The sequence below is a fragment of the Lissotriton helveticus genome, chromosome 11, assembly GCF_964261635.1.
Source record: "Lissotriton helveticus chromosome 11, aLisHel1.1, whole genome shotgun sequence".
Classification (NCBI taxonomy): Eukaryota; Metazoa; Chordata; class Amphibia; order Caudata; family Salamandridae; genus Lissotriton; species Lissotriton helveticus.
The window spans coordinates 1,012,837,681-1,012,860,916 of record NC_136072.1 but is presented as its reverse complement, the minus strand read 5'-3'; positions in this window follow the sequence as shown (position 1 = coordinate 1,012,860,916).

The following is a 23,236-nucleotide window of genomic DNA, read 5'->3' as shown; positions in this document are numbered from 1 at the left end:
TTCCTTTACTCCGGTTCCATCACTACCCCTCATTCCCCATCGTTTACTGTCCTTCCCTTTACTTTCAACACCCACTCACATTCTCCCAGTACCTCAGCTTTAGTTTTCTTCCTCTCTCTTCCCTTGTTTTGCTCCCTTATTCATTTTCCTTTTCTCACTTACACCCTATTACACCTTCTCTCTGTCTTACTATCTAATACACAGACCCTCTGTGTTGCTCCCTCTAGCTCTCTTTCTCTTAACATCACTCTCTCTGTCCTTCCCTCATGCTCACTCTTTTATTTATTATTATTTTTTTTTGGTGCGCGCCCCGGTACGCGCACCGGGGAGCGTACCGGTACGCGTACCCTGGAGAAAAAAGAATGACAGAGTTTTAAAAAAAAGTAGCATTTTTTTATAAATTAGAGGTAGTTCTAAAAAGAACTGTTTTTTTATTCTTTTTGTTGTTTTATATTTTATTAAGGCTTCTTTCGGCACTGGTGGTTGTCACCAGCAAGGTTGATGAGATTAATACTTTGCTCACCATAGGTAATTGTTTTTCCACAAACAATGCAAACGATTTTGTACCCACCAAACTTGGTTTGTATGTTTGGCACCATCTCCCTTGCCTCTGGACCCGATGGAGTGGGTTCTTTGGTTCTTGAGGTTCGGGAAGACGATTGGGGAAGGTTTCTGCACAGTTCTCTCACCTCTGCTGCTGAATAGTTAATGGGATGCAATCGTTGCATGTGGCGAATCATTGTGTGATTGCCAAATGAATATTTTTTGGCAGGGTTCCCCCTGGATAGTACAGTGCCGCAGAAGAGACAGGTAACCTTTGCAGCGTTTACTTTTTTGGAACCCCGTGGGATTTTATAAAACTCCCATATAAAGTGCTCCCTAGGTTTGTATGAGGATTGTCTTCTGGCAGGAACTGCCTTCTCTCTTTCTCCTCTTCCTCCTCCTCCTCCTCCTCCTCTTCTTCTTGACCACCAATGTGATGTTCTGGTGGTCCCTGTGGTGGTGGTGGTGGTGGTGGTGGGGCAGATGCTCCAGCTGCTGATAGTAGTGTAGCCATATCTCTAAGAAAAAAGCAGGTCTTCCTCACTCAAAGAACAAAGTGAGAATGAGGAAAAAAGGTGGGGGCTTTCATGATTTGGAAAACAAAACTGTTCTAAACCAATGAAAAGTGTTATTTTCAAGTCACATGATCCGGGCTTTCATCATTTGGAAACCAAAACTGTTCTGAACCAATGAAAAGTGTTATTTTCAGGTCACATGACCCGACGCGCTTACGCTACGCGCCCCTGTGCGCGCCCAGGGGCACGCCCCGGGGCTCGCCCGGCAGAGCTTACGTTGCACGATCGTATGCGCTCGGGAGCTTCCGGGTGCGCTTATGCCGTGCGCCATAAGACGCATCACGCGACTACGCGATACGTCACGATGATGTTTTCGTTCGCGGCAATGGCGCTAACGGGCGCTCACCGGTACGCGCACCGGGGCTCGCCATAACACTGCGCTTACCGGTGCGTTTATGTACATAAAAAAATAGTATTACATAAATATACAATATAGGATTTATTATAAAAAATATTACATTTCATAGCTATAGAAATTAGCTATTAAAAAACCTATGAAATTCACTGAAAAAAACATAGGTTAGATGCCCTATATATAGTTAGGAATTAGCTTTTACAAAACCTATGAAATTCACTGAAAAAACCATAGGTTTCACACCAGTTATAGTTAGGAATTAGCATTTAAAAAACCTATGAAATTCACTGAAAAAACCATAGGTTTCACACCAGTTATAGTTAGCTGGAAATTTTACTCGCATAAACCCATTGAAATTCCCACGTTATAGTTAGTTGGACTCACTATAACTTGCGCGTGCAATGCACTGCTGATGACGTCACATATTACATCACTCATGACATGGTCAGTGACATCACTCATGACATCACTTATGACACCATCCTTGTGACAGAGTGACAGACCTCCTTTCACTGTAATGTAACCCTTGAAACACATATTCAATAATAGAAAATAAAATTTTCAAAAAAATGGAGATACCCATACCAGTTTCAACAACCAATTCAATAATTCCACCATCTATATACACATCTACTCATTCACCAACAGTTGTATATAGTCACTCATACATATACTCACTACATCATATGTAGTGATACACCTATACATCCTGTTACACACCGACAGTCATCCAAAAGATACTCTCACACATGCAAATAAACTATTGAACATCCATTTATTTGCATATACAGCTATACACACACTACCACCTTACTTCTAAGGAAACTTACACATACTTACTCTCCTAAACAATCACTTATAGAAACACATACTTATTTAAACAGGAACTCTTACAATCCCTCACTCTCACATATACTCACTTATATACATCAATATTCACATATACTACAGTAAAACATATGTAGTTACTAGACACTAGTGAGACAGTCATTCACTCACTAACACACACATATACACAGTCATCCACCCATACAGTCCTGCACATATACTGTCTTCAAAACACATACAAAGAGAGAGTCAGTCATTCATGCATCTATGTGCTAAGTAATACCCCCACCAAACCATACAAACACTCATACTGATACTAAGAAAAACATCTAATAACCCATATACATACACATGTAGCTACTCACCAACCCATGCAGCCACTTATACACAAAGTGAAACACTAATACATATATTTAAATATTTAAACATTACTCTCTAATATATGTATTCACTAAGATACACTTAATAAACCAGTTAACCAATCAAATTTTTTTAAAAAAAACATCCATGTAAACACTTATTTAAACATTTATTCTTCCATCAACTTGTACATATACATATATAACACATATTTTTTTTTTTAAAAGACACACATTTACTGGATGGTGTCATCAGTGATGTCATGAGTGATGTCATGAGCGATGTAATATGTGACGTCATCAGCAGTGCATTGCACGCGCAAGTTATAGTGAGTCCAACTAACTATAACGTGGGAATTTCAATGGTTTTATGCAAGTAAAATTTCCAGCTAACTATAACTGGTGTGAAACCTATGGTTTTTTTCAGTGAATATATATATATATATATATATATTCACTGAAAAAACCATAGGTTATAGACCATATATAGTTAGGAATTAGCATTTACAAAACCTTATTTTACTCACACAAAACCATTGAAATTCCATATATAGTTAGTTGCACTAACTATATATCGCGCACCCGCAATCCACTGCTGATGATGTCACATATTACATCATTCATGACATGGTCAGTGACATCACTGATGACATCACTGATGACATCTCAAATGACATCACTGATGACATGACTGATAACAACATCCAGTGATTTTTTGTTTCTGTAAAGTTTAAATATGTCTTACATATTGAAGTTTGAGTGGATGTGTAAGTGTCTGGACGAAGGATTTAGTAGGTGCATGACTAACTGTATGAGTGAGTGATTAAATGTGTCTCACTGAGTGCATGGGTTAGTGACTAAACTGTCTTAATTTGTGCATCATTATGTCTGTTGTTCTGTAAACTGCTGCATGTGTTGATCAGTAGCTGTATGAGTAACTATATGGGTTATTGATTGATTGCCCAAGTATTTGTATGGGAGACTGAGTGTGTGTGTGGCTGGCTGGGAGGTGTGTGACTCTGTGCAGATCAATGTGTACTTGTATCAATGATTGTATAAGAAGGTAAGTATGTGTTAGTATATGTTTGAAAATGTAAGGTGCTCTATGTTTAACTGTATAGACAAGAAAATGGAAGTGTCATTGATTCTTTACATGACTGACTAGGTGAGTGAGTAACTCCATGGATGAGTGGCAGACTGTGACTGTCTGTATAGGTGTATGAGTGCATATGATAGTGTTGTAAAGATGAGTGATTGTATGTATGAATGATTGTATGGGTGAATGAGTGAAGGTGTGTGTAGACGTAGGAATCAGTGAGTGCGTATGTAGTAACTAGTATTGGTGTGTCAATGGTTTCAAAAATTATACTCTGTATTTAACACTGGGTGAAACAGAGGTTATATTAAAATGTGAGGAGATGCATTGTATTGTCACATGAATGATATCATCAGTGATGTGGTCATTGATGTCAAATGAGATGTCATCAGTGATGTCATCAGTGATGTCATTTGAGATGTCATCAGTGATGTCATCAGTGATGTCACTGACCATGTCATGAATGATGTAATATGTGACATCATCAGCAGTGGATTGCGGGTGCGCGATATATAGTTAGTGCAACTAACTATATATGGAATTTCAATGGTTTTGTGTGAGTAAAATAAGGTTTTGTAAATGCTAATTCCTAACTATATATGGTCTATAACCTATGGTTTTTTCAGTGAATTTTCAAGGTTTTGTAAATGCTAATTCCTAACTATATATGGTCTATAACCTATGGTTTTTTCAGTGAATTTCATTGGTTTTTTAACAGCTAATATCTGTAGCTGTAAAATGTATTCTTCTTTAAATCCAAAAATATATTTTATATGTTTATGAATAATTTTTTTTTTAAATATTTTTTTTTCTTCGTTCCCGCTTCGCGAATCGGGAAGCTTCCCGTTAGCTGACCTTGATGCCGCGAAATAGACCGCGAGCCGGTAAACGTTTCTTTACCGCAACTGCCGCGTTAGAAAACAACATCGTGACGCCTCCCGTCCGCATGACGTTTCGCGTTGTCGCGTGATACGTCATATGACGTGCTACGTTAGCGAACTGGTACGCGAAGCGAGTCGCAAAGCGCAGGTTTCTGGAAGCAAACCGGGAGGCCCTGCAAAGCGCTTAACGTAAACACAGCAGGTCATGTGACTTGGTAATAACACTTTTCATTGGTTCATTTCACTTTTGGTTTCCTAATGATGTAAGACTAGGTCATATAATCTAAAATGAACACTTTTCATTGGTTGAGAACTCTTGTTTTTCCCAAATGATGAAAATCCCTCCTTCTTTCCTCACTCTGACTTTCATCATTGTGAGAGAAAGACCCTTTGTGATCACTGAGCAATGGCTTCTTTAGTAGCTTCAGCTGGTGCTTCCCCACCACCTCCACCACATCCAAGGAAGAGTGGACCACCTGCTCAAGTTATAATTCAACAAGAAGAGGAAGAAGAGGAACAGGACGACGAGCACGAAGAGAGGCAGTTTTTGCCTGAGCAGCCCAGGACGTCTCACCGGAAAGAAAACTTCATTTGGCAATTTTTTAAAATTCCCAAAGGTCAGAAAAAAGTAAATGCAAGATACGTAACTTGCCTTATATGTCAAGATAGACTGTCCAGAGGAACCGAGAAAAAATACAGTTTCGGAAACTACACAATGCATCGCCATATGACTAGGTGGCATCCTAACAACTACAGTGCTGCACAGTTTCGGAACGACCTAGATAATCTCCCTATTATGGCCAGAAGATCTGTTGTACCGGAAGTAACGGGACCAGAGGGCAGGGAGATGGTGCCAAATATACAAATGAAATTTGGTGAAGTAAAACACATCTGCGTATTTTGCGATGGATTCATTTCCTACGGAGAAAGAAGCATCACTCTGATCAACAGAGCTATTGACTATCATATGCAAGTTTGTACGAAACGCCCAAAATAATAAATACTTCTTTTTTTGTTTTGTTGCTCCTGTTGAGCCCTTTACAATGAATCGTTTTCATTGCCCCCTCCAAGAAAAACCCAAAAAAATATAAAACTGTTCAGAAAAATTCAAAAAAAGTAAAAAAAAAATCCGAAAAATTATAAAAAAAATATAAAACAACAAAAACAATAAAAAAAAAAGTTCTTTTCAGAACTACCTCCCCGTTATTAAAAAATTGGTACAATATTTGGAACTGTGCCAACCTCTATTTCTCGTAGTTCGCTTCCCAGTTCGCTCGCCGGTACGCGAACCGGAAGTGAACCAACATTTTTTTTTTTTAAAAAGAACAGTAAGTATAAGGGAAGGAAACATACACTTATGTTAAAAGAAAGACAGCTATAAGGGAGTAAACTAGAGATACTATTACCCGTAATCCACTGCTGATGATGTCACATATTACATCATTCATGACATGCTCAGTGACATCATCAGCAGAGGATTGCGGGTTTTTTGGCAACGTGCCTTATCCACGGTTTAATAACGCTGCCTTTTGCTTTATATAAGTTTTCAAATTGTATGAAATATATACCAATAGGTCGTTATGAACCTTTAGGTAGTGCTTTTCTTCATGAGGTCTGGTCGCTTCCATACACATACAGATGTTTCAAAGATGATCAAGAAGTTTATCTGAATGGAGAGGAATGCACTGAGACGCCAGATCATTCACTAATGTGTAGGCACATACAGTTACACGGTTCATGCAACAAACACCGACCAAATATGGCTTGCGTGTTGCAAGGCACGCCAGTTCCTGCTATCATCCCCACGTTCAAGTTGTTGGAAAATGGTAGTTATTTGATGCTCAATAATGAAGATTGTTCTGGGTTAATTAAAAGTATTCCTTTTATCGTAACAGTAAGTGAACGGGTTATTTGCTGCAGAAATGTTCTATTTCCTCCCACACATGAACATAGGGAGTTTTCAATCTCGCCACAAATACCAACCTTGGGAGCAGATTTCAACGGCATGGCAAGAATAAGAGCTCTTTTGTCTCAGAGAGAGGTGGCCTTGAGTTCGGCCCGTGAAACTTTCGTGCTTCACATAGCGAACACCCGTACAGAGGTGCAGACCCTTTTCAATTCAGATTTGCCTTTCCATTTCAGCAAGATGGTTCGGACTATCTCTAACGCATCCTCCACAAAGGCCCTGGCGCACTTTTTTAAAGTTGTTACCAGTGGTCTCGTGACTTCATTTGAGAAAATCTTTGGAGTCATCCCTGCTTTCTTTCATTGTATTTTTTCCACTCTGCTTCGTGGATTGCCATTTTTACTTGCATTACCAGCGGACGCTCTTGTGCTTTTTTACATTTTTAAATATGGATGTCCCTCCTATGCAACCTCCCGCCCTGCAGCTGCTGACACTGTTCCGCAATCGCATGCTAGAATATTATGGCACAATGCCGTTGGCGATATTAAGCACGGCATATGGATTATCTTTTCGATTCTCCTACTTCACCTGTGTCCAGCCTGTATTTCACTGCCTGACCTGTGATTTCGATTGGGCCATTGATTTGTGTCTCTGCGGACCGGTTTCTCCTGACGTCGACTTTAATCAGCTGATGACTCCTATCATTACTCACGAGTTGGTTTGTCCTGGCGAAAGGATTATGGCTGTGGCATTGATGCATGGACTAATTGGTCCCTGGAATTTACTGGCGGCAACACAGTCTTTCTTGGAACACAGCTTTCTTGAAAACCCACCGAGCTGTCCTCTGATGGTGATAGAGGATCCGGTGCTGGGAGAGCACGTATGTTCTTTTCCGCTTTTAAATTGGATGGCTGAACTGTTTTCGGATGAAGACGGTGACTTCCTATTGGAGGCTGTTGCAGCTTATTTTGCATACACAGTTATGTCATAGACCTTTTTCATGTTTGATATGCTGAGTACTAGCATTTCATTGACAATTCATTGACTTATTTGTCAAGTTTTTATTATTTACCTTGCCTATTGGCTTAAGACTCGATAAAGTACTTGGCTGTTTTATTTTTCTTTAGCATTAAATTTTCCTAGTTTTTAATGCTTTACCTTGCGGACCGTCCACATATAAACTTGCAATCTGCTCTCATGAGATGGCACTTCTATTATCTTATTCAGTTCGTTTCCGGATCATGGGGAGGTGTCATCTACGTCCTGGATATCTTTACACCGTGTTAAGTTAGCATGGGCTCATTACCGGTTTAAACGCCATTTTTCCTTTGTTGCAACTTCTGCACACAACACTTAGTTGTTGCTTTAGCTTTCAACCTAGTAGTTCATCGTGGTTTACATGAGAATAATATGTTATTGCTCTACTATCTGCTTTGCTTGTTAAACTATATCTGTACAGCGAGTGCTAAAGTTTCAAGAACAACACGATACAGAATTGTTATGAGGTCTGATCTCCACGACTTCATACTCATAACATAAGTGCAACTTCTGCCAATTCTGGGCATGAGGCGGGTTTTATATTGCTTTGCCGAACACACATACACAACACTTGATGCGGTTCACATGAAGAGAGAGCTGGTGTATGCTGATGTGATTCCTTCAAATCTAAGACACTAAAGTATGGGCACGCCCTAAACCAACACAAAGAGACCTTCTTAGCAAATAATATAATATGTGTATTAGGGAGGGTGAGATATAAGCAGCCGCGGGCCGTGGAGGGAGTTACGGTGAGGCAGGGAGGCGGGGAGGGGGAGAAGCAGGGTGGAGCCCTCTCCACCCTGCCCCTCCCCCTCCCCGCCTCCCTGCCCCACCGTAACTCCCTCCACAGCCCGCGGCTGCTTATAAGTGTTGCTAACTCTTATTCATTTACAGCATGTTAACATACTGTCACCATTCGCTTTTTATGTACTAGTAACTATGCTGGTAATTTTGCTACTGATAATATGTGTACTTGTATTATCTAAGATACTACGCCTGAGAAGACGGCATTAGTAAATAAACATTTCAAATACACATGTGTTCTTCTTAACTCCATGTTCTGGTTTCTAAGAAATATATAACGACCGACTGTTCATGAGTTCCACGTATCCTGAGGTACTATAAGTTCATATTCTGGATTGTCTAAACATTGAGAGTTTGTTATATCCAATGTGACACTGTACCTAGCTTGCTAAGGGGTTTTTGATTACTAAGGTGAGTTTTGGGACACCCTAATTCGCCGAGGTTCCAATCCTCTGTCCACAGTTCTGTGTGAGAACAGAAACCCTGCGACAGGGGCACCCCCGACCCTTGCTGGAGCTTCATCACACTTGCGATACAACTCCAGCAATGCGCCACCTTTACGGCACAGATACATCACGCATCTGTGCTGTTTTTGCCCCATGATGCGCCGCATTGTAAATGCAGCACACCATAGGTGACGGAACAGCGGCACAGAATGACTAACACATCCCTGGTGATGCGCCAGTCATCATAAATCTATCCCTATGCTTCTTATCTTGTTAGAGATGAACCGCCATATGTATCATCAAAGTTTTTTGCATTTCCTAAATAGCGAACTTTAAGGAATAAATAGCGATTCTTTACCATTCCTAGTTTGCGATGAGCTATTTGCTAATTACAAATTACCCATTCATTTCCTTCATTTCCATAGGGCGGTTGGACTCACTTTTAGCTCGAACGGCTGAATGGATTTGCACGAAACTTGGCAAAATTGTAGGGACTGGTAGCCCGATGTGCCTTTGCTATGTCTCAAGATATATGCTCCAGTGGTTTTTACAAAAATTAACTTTGAAAAATATATATTGGGCTACATTGGCCTATATATATGTTGGAACCCAAATGTAGCCCAATGTAGCCCAATGAAGCCCAATGAAGCCCAATGTAGCCCAATGTAGCCCAAAGATGGCCGCCAGAGACGAAAAAAAAAAAATGTAGCCCAAATATCAGCCAGATGTAGCCCAACTATAGCCCAGTGACAGAATGACCAATCAGCGTCGCAAACCTCCGTTACGCGAAGCGGAGCGCTGTTACAGATATATATCTTTTTTTGAACGTTAATTTCTCAAAATCCACTGGAGCACATATATTGAGACCTAGCAAAGGCACATCGGGCTACCAGTCCCTAATATTTTACCAAGTTTCGTGCAAATCCATTCAGCCGTTCGATTATTATTATTTTTTTTTTTTTATGCCCCGCGGGGCCCTTTTAAAACCTCCACATCAAACCTAGGGGGTCAGCGAGGATCTACTATTCCCCCTTATGGTCATTTGCCCCTTCGCTTTCGCCTCCTCTTGTCTCTCGATCCTACCGAGAGACAAGATGGCGGCCGCTACGGACTGTTTGGAATGTTGACAGACGCCGGAGAACCAATCAGCTTCGCTTCACAAAGCTCCGTTGCGCGAAAAGTACGCGTCCTGGAGCGCTGCCCGGTCCGCTGTTACAGATATATATCTTTTTTTAAACGTTAATTTCTCAAAATCCACTGTAGCACATATATTGAGACCTACAAAAGGCACATCGGGCTACCAGTCCCTACAATTTTGCCAAGTTTCATGCAAATCCATTCAGCCGTTCGGGCTAAAAGTGAGGCCAACCGCCCTATGGAAAACTCAATGTTAAAAACACGTTTTGGGACCCCCCTTTTTTCTCGGCCCCCCCTTGACGAACCCCCCCCAAATTTTCAGGGGCTGCTCAGAAACAAAATGTGCCATTTTCCTGAAAATTTCAGCCAATTCCGTCCACAAACGCCAAAGTTATTAGACATAGAATTTTCAAAAATCCCATAGAGAAAAAATCCTAACTATATATACCTACTGGCGACCGCCAGTAGGTAATATATATATATATATATATATATATATATATATATATATATCAAAATTTCAAGGTTGCAAATAAGCAAAACCGCGCACTCGAGGATATTCAGTCAGATAGTTTTATTCTCTGGATAACGCTACGCGTTTCGACACCCCCCGGTGTCTTGATCACACACGATAACCTCTCCCATTTACCAGCAAGTTAAATACACACCTTCAGTCATAAGCAGTAAACACAAATGAGGTGAGCAACCATCGAACTGATACATGAAAACAGTCGGCCATCTTGGACTAGTAATCATTGCATTATGTTTAAACAGTATGTTGCATTATAAATAAAGTGTATGCATGTATCGTAATTCCCAAATAAATCTTTAAGAATATACAAACATATAATTAGGTTCATCGGCAAAAATGGGTGCAGGAAAGTATACTATCAAGCACACCTAAATTGCGTGGAACACCATCATCCCCATAGAGACAAATAAACAAATAACGGTCTAGTGCCAGAGGAGCCGTGCTGTCGATGGGTAACAACAACTTTGTACTTCATATTTTTAAACCAATTTACTCGGTCTAGTGCCACATTCCAAAGGTTTAAAAATAAAAATAAACACGGTTTCCTAAATTAAACAATTAATACCCAAATAATAGGGAATATCATGCCTTCATAATAATCCATATATCATATAACCAATGCATATGGTCTAGTGCCAAAATACGAATGGGCAAGAAATAAATAATGCAAACATGAAAAAGGTTCAATCTAGATGATTGCAGATGATTAGAGATGTAATATACATCTTACTGAAATAGTCCTAATGCTTATTTATACTGTGTACATATACATGCTATTGAGAAAATAAAGGGAGGCAGTGCCCAAAAGTGAAAGTCTTATCTTAGTGAAAAATAGAGTGAAATCTTCCATCTAAATGGAGAAAAGTGGGGCCGTGGTGAAGTGTTCAAAAAATAATGCTATCCCCCATCATTATCTCCTGAAAGAAACGTATAACAAAAATAATTAAAATAGGTTAAAATCAATCCTAAATTCTACTGTACAATTATACTGTGCATGATTTATCAAACATGATGAAAAAAGAGAGATACTGTCTCAAATGAATTTCCTCGTAAAGGTACCTACATATTCCTCATACAACACTATTCTGTATGGAGATGAGTTGCCAATTCATCATCCATATTGTGGCCACCCGGGAATCTGGTTTCTAACTCCATGACCCATCTTGATTCCCTTTTCCTAAGAGCTAGTTCCCTATTACCACCTCTTCTACCTATGTTGACTTGTTCCACTGCATAGAATCTTAATAGAGAATTATTTGATTGGTGGAACTCTTGAAAGTGTCTGGCAATGGGATATTTGGGATCACTATTGGTTATAGCTCTTAGATGTTCCTGCACCCGTTTTTTAGCCATGCAGGTGGTGCTTCCCACGTACCTGGGCACAAGGGAGCACCCAGTATAAGTCAAAACAATTCCCTTGCAGGCACAGAATGACGCATAAATTATGCAAAAAAGAAGGAAAGAACTCTGGGTAGTTCCCAAGTTTAGGTGGCAGGCAGCTCCTGTATAGAACACCCTCAACACCAGCGACACTCTAAATTTGCTCACCTCAAATGTCTGCTTTTCTATCAAAGTTTTTAAGCATTGGATTAGCACAGTGCTATCCACGCCGAGATAGAAATAGACAAAGTATTTTGCCATTTGTACAGCAAAGGCTTTAAGCATAGGATTAGCACATTGCTATCCACGCCGAGCTGTAAAATGACAAAAGCCATTTAGCACTCCAGGCACAATATTACAGCTTTGAATTGGTAAAATACCATCCAAGCCAACCTGAAATGAATAAAAGAAACCCTTGATACCTGTTTCGCTGTCATTACAGCTCTTCAGAGAGGTTTAGCTTTGTCCAGACGCAAGGGAGCACCCAGTATAGGTCAAAACGAATCTATGACATAATATCGACAGACAGAATATCTACATACAAAAATATCGACACAAAAATATCAAAATCAAAAATATCGGAGTCCTATCTTCATAAAGGTAAGTACAAAAATATCGAAAAATTAATATCGTAGTACAAAAATATCGAAAATAAAAATATCGTTTTTTTAAATATATTAATAATAATGTAAAAATAATTTTAAAATACATATAAATTTACAAATATTAAATAAAAACATTAAAACATAATTTTAAAATTAAAACTAATACACATACATTTAAAATAAATTAAAAACTCTACATATAAATTAACGCAAAAACTATTAAAACGCATGTATTTACAACGCATGTTTTTACAACGCAGGTACCTTTACAACGCATACCATTACAACGTAAGTATTCGTAAGTATATATTACTTTTTTTAATTTAAAAAAATTGAAAATAATATAATTTAATTTAATATAATTTAATGTAATTTAATTTTTTTAATTTCATTTAATTGATTTAATTTAAATTTAATTTTATTTTATTTTTACCCTGTACCGCTGTACCCCAAAAACCCAAAACTGACCCTGAACCCTAAAAATACCCCTGTACCCCAAAACCCCCAAACTGACCCTGAACCCTAAAAATACCCCTTTACCCAAAAACCCAAAACTGACCCTGAACCCTAAAAATACCCTTTTACCCAAAAACCCAAAACTGACCCTGAACCCTAAAAATACCCCTTTACCCAAAAACCCAAAACTGACCCTGAACCCTAAAAATACCCCTTTACCCAAAAACTGAAAACTGACCCTGAACACTAAAAATACCCCTTTACCCAAAAACTGAAAACTGACCCTGAACCCTAAAAATACCCCTTTACCCAAAAACTGAAAACTGACCCTGAACACTAAAAATACCCGTTTACCCAAAAACTGAAAACTGACCCTGAACCCTAACAAAAAATTAAATATATTAGCACATTAACTCTAAATAATTTAATTACATAATTAATATTATTTAATTACCAATTAATTATTAATTAACAATAACAATAAAGTAAATACATTAGCACATTAACTCTAAATATTTTAATTACATAATTAATATTATTTAATTACCAATTAAGTATTAATTAACAATAACAATAAAGTAAATATATTAGCACATTAGCTGTAATTAATTTAATTTACTAATTAATATTATTTTTCCCCAATTAATTAATTAACAATAACAAAAAATTATATATATAAAAAAATTACTCTAATTAATGTAACTAACTAATTCATATTAATTAATTACCAATTAATTATTAATACAAAATATGTACAAAATTATATTAATTAATTAACTAATTATTATTAATTAATTACCAATTAATTATTAATTAAAAATATTTACAAACATATATTAATTAATTAATTATTATTAAATTACTTCCCACCCTATTCCCCTATAAACCCACAACCCGCTCTGATACTAAAACGCAAAATGTAAACAAATTTACAAATTTTCAAACATACATTACAAAAAATTTTTAACAAACATATAAACAACATAATAAAATACATAACACTAAACAAAATTTCGATATTAGTAAAATTCGATATTAGTAAGATACATACCTTAAAAAAACGATATTCTGTCTGTCGATATTTTGGACATCGATATTCTATACTATCGAAATTAAAACATCGATATTATTGTATATCGATATTTTAATTTCGATATTTTGTCTCACTACCGGTCAAAACAATTCCCTTGCAGGCATAGAGTGATGCATAAATTATGCAAAAAAGAAGGAGAGAACTCTATGTAGTTCCCAAGTTTAGGTGGAAGGCGGCTCCTGTATAGAACACCCTCAACACCAGCGACACTCTAGATCTGCTCACCTCAAATGTCTGTTTTTCTATCAAAGTCTTTAAGCATAGGATTAGCAAAGTGCCATCCACGCCGAGATAGAAAAGGACAAAGTCTTTTTCCATTTTTACGGCAAAGTCTTTAAACATAGGACTAGCACATTGTTGCCCTTGCCGAGCTATAAAATGACAAAAGCCATTTATCACTCCAGGCACAGTATTACAGCTTTGAATTGGTAAAATACCAACTCAAGCCAACCTAAAATGAGTAAAAGCAACCCCTGTATAGGTAGCATTTTTCGCCGGACCCTCTTTGATGCCATCGTGTTTTGCATGATGCGCGTTGCGCAAACAACACCGAACCAGGAATATTTCCGAAACACGTCTGTTTATATAAAGATTAAATCTCTGCTGAAATGAAGCTCAATGAATGCTGCTTTTCCTTTTTTTGACATAAGAGGAGGTTGGAGCATTTATATTCACACGGAGCACTAGCGTGATTCGGCACCCGTCTCCCGAGTGACTCGCGTTTGGTGTAACCTTAAGCGATATATTAATGGTGATGGCACCGCTTTGGATATTTTGAAAAACAGTGAAAGACTACGCGATACACGCAGCAACTGACAGCGCACCAGGCGAACCATAAGGAATTCTGGTAAGCCTTGATATGTGTGTGTGCATTCTTCGAACTGTATCCAGAGCAGGACGAGGGGCTTTTCTGAAAACAGTAGAGATTCTTTCAAGTGGAGCCCGGTATCGGAACTCCACGCTAAACAAAAGTCAACATGCTTAGCATATTAGAGTGCAATGAGGCGGCAGCGGATATGTTTAAGAAAAAAAAAAGATCAGATAATAAATATGCTGAAACAAGCACAGTCAGCAATATTGCCAATGTTTTGACAGTACAATATACCAAATTAGAGAGACTCTATGAAAGAAAAGTATGCAAGAGGTGGGAGGTCACCTCACTACAAAACTACATAGAGGTGGAAAGAGTCCCCAAGGGACTATGCATATACACAGTCCCGGCGTACGAAAAGCCGGACCCGAAGCTTTTGGAAGCGTGGGCAGCACACACAGCCTTATCTTACAAAGGCATGTTGGAAATACTTGTACAGTTCGCTTGGAGCGATAGAGAAAAAGCCCTTAAAGACATTGAAACCTTAGAGGAAGAGCTGGGGCAGAATTTGGACAAAGACCTGTGGTAAATAAATAATTAATTACCGGTACTATTTTTGAATATATTAACAATAACAGATAGCTCAATAAATAAGAGGCATGATCCGATGTATCCGAGTTGAACAGGCTTTATTCAGGCAAAGGGGAAGGGACTGGAACGGGACAGCCTGAAATAAAGTAGGAAGGAAGGAAGGCAGCTGCGCCATTTCATTAACAGTGCAGTGTATATATAGTAAGACATATCAAATACATTACATACAGTAGGCGTAACTAGTGACAAGCGTAAGATAAGAACACATGGGCGGAAACAGAAGGCGTGTACAGGGCGTGCACTGAGACATGTGATGTGAAACGTCATAGAAGTGTCATGAATGGGCGGAAACATGGAGGGGGCTACCTGAGAGCAGCTGGGACCTTTAACCTAGTGGTGCGCGCAAACGGGCAATGACGTGTTACCAGGGAGAACTGGGGCTATGACTTCTGCACTAGAAGAGGAGACTAAAGTCTGCGGTGTCAGGACGACATGTACCTATAGCATATCTGGTATCTGGTGTTTGGAGTACATGTTGATAGAATCTAAAAGTTATCAGGGCAAAGGCTACTTGACACTAAGGCTGGTGCATGCATATATTCTACATGTATTGTGTGTGTTATGAATCTTCTATGAATATTAATACAGTAATTCTCTTACATGGAGACAGAAAGACTAGACTATAGCTGAGCTGTTTATGCGGTTCAGTAGCTTAGGAATGTGAAGAAGGAAAACTGAACTGATAACTAGAAGCAAAAACATATTCTTGGCAGACAGGCAGGCAGAGCCAGGCCGGGCACCGCGCTGCGCGGCAGGAAGTAAGTGAAGGGTCAGGGATGCAGGTGGGGCTGCATCGCTCCTCGGAGAGGGTTCAGGAGACTGGAGCTTGAATCTGGTGTCCGGGCCCTTTTGAGGCCTAGAAACGGGGACAATGCGGTGAATTAACGTGCACACTGTGAAACGTGGTAACATAGGCCTAATACTCGTTGCCTTCACGAGAACTGGATACTGGCATACTAGAGTCGGACACAACTATAATTGCGTCTTTAATCGATCATAGGGGGATACATGCATATCGATCATGCACATATCACATAGGATGGGGAACACGTAGGCACATATAACAAGGCAAAATATAATTTTCCTCATTCCCTCCTTGTGCCCTACGTTTCCATCAGGAAACATCAATATTCATGATACTATCTATCTGTTCATATAGCATCATTTGCTCGTCTCGAATTGTCTTGGAACGGGACTTAGGACTAGGAATACAAGAGGTAGCACACAAGCCGCAAATCGCAGGGCCACATTGTAAACAGAGGCAGCAACTGAATATGATCATTACTGCTATACCTAGGAATGACAATACTTTCCATCCCCAGGCAGATATTATACTCCAGAGCCAACCGGACCATGTCCAGGTGCCTGGATTCTGGTGTAACTGATGGGCAATTTTATGAAGTCTGGTTATAGCTGAATAAACAGACGGCGCGTTATTAGGAATGAAAATGCAGCAACTAGATCCGATGACTCTACAAGCTCCTCCCCTATCGGCCAGTATGACGTCAAGAACGAGACGATTTTGGAGCACGACAAATCTAATGGCAGATTGCTCTTCGGTTAAATTACCTAGAGCGGAAGTAGTCTCATTCACTGCTGCTTCAAGGGTTCTGGTTAGCCTACGTATTAACTTACTATTCTGGACAGGACCTATGAAGAAAAAGAAACCTTTATTGAAGTCTTGATATTGTTCTAAGGCAGTTTCAGTTTGATCGACAATTGGGGACTCAGTCTCCCTTCTATGTCTAACGTGTACTAGATGTGTGTTTCTGTGATAATCAGATGGGGCTAGAAAAACTGGTGGCAGTAGGAAGGCAATATAACATGTTCCATCCCAATCGGGGGGCAGACGAACATATGCGGTCTGACCACAAACAAAATAAGAATGACGTGAGGCTTTAAAAATAGATTTCCCACTGTCACTATACTCGACCACAGTAGTACAATCACTATGTCCTACATGTGCGGAACCATTCTTTCTGACACATAATTCGCCTTTAACTGGTAGAACTGAAATAGCAGGCAAATCTGGAGTAGTATCGGACTGAACATTCAAAACCATGAAATTCGAGGAATAATTACCTAGATCATATACTTCATTTTCTAGATCTAACCCTGTTCTATGGGAAAGACCTTCCTTGTCTGGGAAACATGTTCGATTCAGAAGGGACATATCAGTTAGGGATGACGTTAACGTGGACCATGCTCCACACGAACCATTATGTGAAAAAGGATAAGGAAAGAGTGGCAGAACTCCCTTCGGTTTCTGGAAAGGGGGAAGTCGACCACACACCCAACAATTAGTGGCATTGCTGGTCTGGTGTGAATAGTGCAGCATTCGGATAAAAGTATTATTACGCATAGCAAGACGATAGGATAACTCGTGAGGAGGCAGGTCACTAAATGTGTGTTCTACTGTAACATTAGAAAACATATGTACATGTGAAATAGGAAAACATAAATGTAAAGCATAACTTATGCAAGTAACCATAAGACTCAGAATAAATAGAAAAAACAGAGTAATGATACATCTCTTAGAGTTTTGACTAACTCTCTCACTGTGTGGGTCTATCTCATACATGTCAGGAACCTGTCTAACCGTTTCACCCGAGAGGGACTTAGACAATTAAACTGGCTGACTTACTAGACCTCAACTTTGTTTTATACTCCTGCTGCGGAGTTTTCTCTAACAGGGGAAGTTTAGATTCAGTTTCTGGGCAGTCCTTGAGAACGGGGCAGTCTTTAAGAAAAGTTTTTGGTTTGAGTCCATGGAACTTTTTCACATGGCTGGCGTGTAGCCACCCTTTTCGGTTTTCAATCTTCACTGCTGTCCGGGTGGTGAGGAGAACGAGGCGGGGCTCCAGCGGACTTGAACGATCAAAGTTCCTTATAAGTACAAAATCTCCTGGAACGACCTCGTGCGGTTTCACTTCGGTGTTGTCTGGAAATGCAGCGGCAACCTGTGAACGACAAGATTGTAGTGCAGACATCAAGGAGGCAAGGTAATCTGTCAGCATATTACTGTCAACATCGGTAATGGTACGGGGTCTAGGTGTACCCCACATATTGGGGGGACGTCCAAACACTATCTCATACGGGGACAGACCTGAACGGGAGTGAGCGACCATTCTCATATAGAAAAGGGCGACTGGCAGTGCTACTATCAAATCTACACCTTTCTCTGCACATACTTTGGCGATGCGGATTTTCAGAGTCTGGTTATGTCTCTCTACGAGACCGGCTGCCTCAGGATGGCGTACACAATGGAACTTCCACTGGTACCCTAACAGAAGGGAAACTTGTTTCATGAGCTCGGATGAGAATGGCTGGCCATTATCTGAATACACGACCCTAGGTAATCCATAGCGGGGGAAATACTCACGAACCAACTGCCTGGCAGTGGTCGCAGCTGTGTAATCTGGAACTGGATATGCTTCTGTCCACCTGGACAAAGCGCATACGACTACGAGGACATACTTGAAACCTCGACATCGCTCCATCTGAATATAATCCATCTGGAGGACTTCAAAAGGGTGGTCGGGGGGATGGAATCCACCTTGTTCCACCGGGATACCTTTACCTGGATTGAACTGACAACAGATCATGCAGGTACGCACTTTCTGTTTGGCTGCTGCTCGTAAATGCTTGTTGAACCAGAGGTTCTGGATACTGTCTAACATGGCTTTTTCTCCTAAGTGTGCTGGACTATGTGCGGTGTTAATAATGACTTGAACCATAGAGTCGGGGAGAAACCATGTGGTTTTTCCCTTCGTCAACCATCCTTGATCTGTCTGGACCCCTCCTTGTTCGGACCATTTCTTGATTTCATCGGGAGTAGCATGTAACTGTATATCTAGTACATCTTGTGTAGGGTCCTTTACGGTCATACAAGTAGTCTGATCTGGAATGTGTGTCGGTGTCGTGTTAACTGGAATGTCTGGAGTCTGGGCTGTAAGCTTGGCTGTTCGATCTGCCAGGTCGTTACCCTGGGAAATGGCGTCAGTGACTTTCGTATGTGCCTTGCACTTCATGATGGCGATGGCTTTCGGTAAATGTATTGCATCTAACAGAGCTTGAATGAGGGGGCCATGCTGAATCTTGGTTCCATGAGAAGTCATAAAACCTCTTTCTTGCCAGAGCACTCCAAAGTCGTGTACGACTCCGAATTGCATAACTTGAATCTGTGTATATATTTACTTTCAGGTTCTTGGCTCGTATGCAGGCTTGGGTCAGAGCGACTAGCTCTGCTGCTTGAGCAGACAGGGTGTCAATACGATGTGTTTCTATAACTTCGGTTTCAGTAGTCACTGCATACGCGGCTACTAGTTCTCCTGTACTTGTTCTCATACATGAACCATCCACATAAAGTGTCAGGTCGGGATCAGGTAATGCAATGTCTGTCAAGTCTTGTCTTGGCTTTGTCATAGTGTTAACAACTTCCACACAGTCATGTGTGGCAGGATTTGAAGTAACTGACGGTAATAATGTAGCTGGATTTAAAATGTTGCAGCGTTTGATTTCTATGTGTGGCTGGAACAGTGTCAGTTCATAACCTGTTAAACGTGCAATTGTCAAGTGTTGAGTCTGTGTTCGGTTTAAAAGAACTTCCACGGAGTGTGGAACTTGTACTGTCAGGGAGTGTCCTAACACTATGGAATCACTTTGTCTGATAGCTAGAGCTGTGGCTGCAACTGACTTGAGGCACGCAGGCAGAGCCTGGGCCACTGGATCTAATGTGCTAGAAAAATAAGCACAGGGCTTGTATTGTCCTGCTTGATCTTGTGTGAGAACAGATAATGCAGTACCATCACGTTCAGTAACAAAAAGTGTAAAAGGCTTACTGTAGTTCGGTGTTGCTAGAACAGGTGCATTACATAAAGCTTTCTTTAACTCATTGAAAACAAGTGTATGTTCCTGGGTCCAAGGGAGGACAGTCGATACGGCTGCCTCCTGTGTCGTTAACTGTATCAGTGGCCTGGCTAGAAATGCGTACTGAGGAATCCATTGTCTGCAGTAAGAAGTGAGGCCGATAAAAGCTCGTACCTCCTTCTGTGTCTTGGGCTGTGGAAGACGTGCTATTAATGGATACGGTCTGGTGTCAACTGCCTACCCCTCTTGGACAGTAAGTGTCCTAAGTATACCACTTGCTGGACACAGAATTGCAATTTGGAAGGGGACACCTTGTGCCCCATCTCGGCCAGGAAATACAGAACTGTAAGTGACGCACGTTCGCAGTCACGTTCAGAACGGGCTGTGATCAGTAGATCATCGACATACTGGAGCAGGGCAGTGTCAGTTGGCATGTGAATATTGTCTAGTTGTCTTTTAAGTGCTTGACTGTAAATGCTAGGACTTTCTGTGAAACCTTGAGGAGCTCGTGTGAATTTATAGCTTCTTCCATTTAAACAGAAACCGAAAAGGAACTGGCTGTCTGGATGAATAGGGACACTAAAGAATGCGTTCTTGAGATCGATAACTGTAAAGAACGTGGCTTCAGAATCAATGGCTGTCAAGAGTGAGGAAATATCAGGGACCACTGGGTACTGGGGTATGATACATTTATTAAGTTCTCGAAGGTCAATCACTAATCGATAAACTGGAGGTGCATTTGGATCAGTACGTTTCAAGACTGGAATGATAGGAGAATTACATACATTGGAGTCAGTTTCTACAACCACTCCTTGAATAATAAGCTCGTCAATAATTTTGGATAAGGCTGCTACAGCCTCAGGTGGCAATTTGTACTGTCGGATTCGTGGTAATACAACACCTTGCTTCAGAGTGACACGATGGGGTGTGATATGCATACAACCTACATCAGTTGGACCTTGCGCCCATAAATGCTGCGGTACATTCAATAATCTTGGATCAAAATCACGTAATACATAATGACCTTTAAAATCACGCAGAAACAAATGGACCCCTTCTGGGGAGCAGCATATGACTGCTCCTAATTCTTTAAGAGTCTTTATGCCTAACAGATTCTCTGGACAAGATTTCGTGAGTAACAAGTCTGTAGTTCGGGACAATGGACCGACTTCTAGAGTAACTGGTTTCGATATTTCATTAACAATAGGCTTTCCTGAAAATCCAAGGGAAACATTTCTAGAGCCTGAGAGCGGAGCCCCTGGAACCTCGTCATGACTGATGGTAGTCCTACTTGCCCCTGTATCAATCAGAAACTTTCTGTCTTTCCCTAATACTTGACTGTGTACATAGGGACCCTCTTGATCTACAGGAATCTCGATGAGAGGCAAGCCTACCTCCCTCTCTAGGCTGTTTCATGAATATGGCTGATAATCTGGATACTCTGACTGTGCATACTGGTACATCTGTTGTGTAACATGTTGTGTTGCAGCTATAGGCTGCGGTACTGTAACTGTCTGTTGTGCATTCTGTGGCGGCTGGGAAGTCTGTGAAACTTGTTCTTGTCTAGACGGACGTGGTCTCTCTTTAGTCTTACCAGTAGCTATGTTGTGTTTCAGAACTGCACATTCGTTTATAAAATGACCTGGCTGTTTACAGTAATTGCATGTCCCTTTAACGGGGGTTGCAGGATGACTGGCTTGATTCGGACCCCTCTTTTGACTGTCTTGTGGAACAGATTGTGCAACTAATACTTTCATTTTTGTGTCTTTCATACGTCTCTTTTCGTGTTCCTGCTCTTCCCTGATTCTGTTCTGGTGGTACTGGAGCATCTGGAGCATCTGTGACGGAGTATTAGCTTGCCAGGTACTTTCGACTTTCAGTACTCGATTTTTAACTTGTGGACTTGAGTTCTCGACTAGTTTGGTAACAAAAAGATGAGGGTACGATTCACTACTTGTTTTCAGACCACTATTAATAATGAAACATTTCTCAAATCTAGAATAAAAATCACTAGTATCTTCGTCTTGTTTCTGTTTACAGGCTGAGATGGCATCCCAATCTTCCTTTTTTGTGGCTAGTAATCTTGGCAAAACTTGTATTAACAATTCGGGCAATGCTTTAGCTTTATCCCCAAGACCGGTACCTGGTACTCGTGTATTATCTTCAGCTTCTAATGCTGTCCAATCTATCTTTTTCTCTCCCACCTCCCATTCTTTTTCTTTTAATTTTTCATATATGCCCGCAGGCAACAGGACTTTTAACATTTTAATGATATCAGGATACGTGTATTCTCCCATACGGAGCATGTCCTTTAATTCACGGTGAAACCCTGCTGGATCTTTATCATGACAGGGAATTAACTTTTTCATTTCTAAGAGTTCTATTTTCGTGATAGGGGTGTAAACAAATACTCGTTCTAGACTACCATCTTCTCCCTTAACTGGATGCACTTCCCGTAACGGATTCTGTCTGTCTATGTAGAATGATTTATTTTCTGGGGGTGAGACATGAACAAAATGTGGATTCAGAAACGTTCGGTACTTGTGGCGCTGTTCTAGAATGACACTAATTAAATCGGTACCTAGACCTTTCCATCTGTACTGGAGTAACTCGTTCAATATATCATGTAGAGGACCTGGATCAGAATGCTGTTCCTCATACAGTGTAATGAGGTGCTGGATCATATATGTACCCACCAGACGTTGCTCGGCTGGGGGCAGTTTCAGAAACGTTTGTGCCACTATTTCGTCTGGAAAAGTGGTAGAATCACTAGTCCATCGGACTGCTGATCGGGCTAGTTCTTGTTCATGTATTGTACTAAGCTCGCTATAACCTATTCGTGATTTCAGAATTTGATCAGTGGCCTGGAAT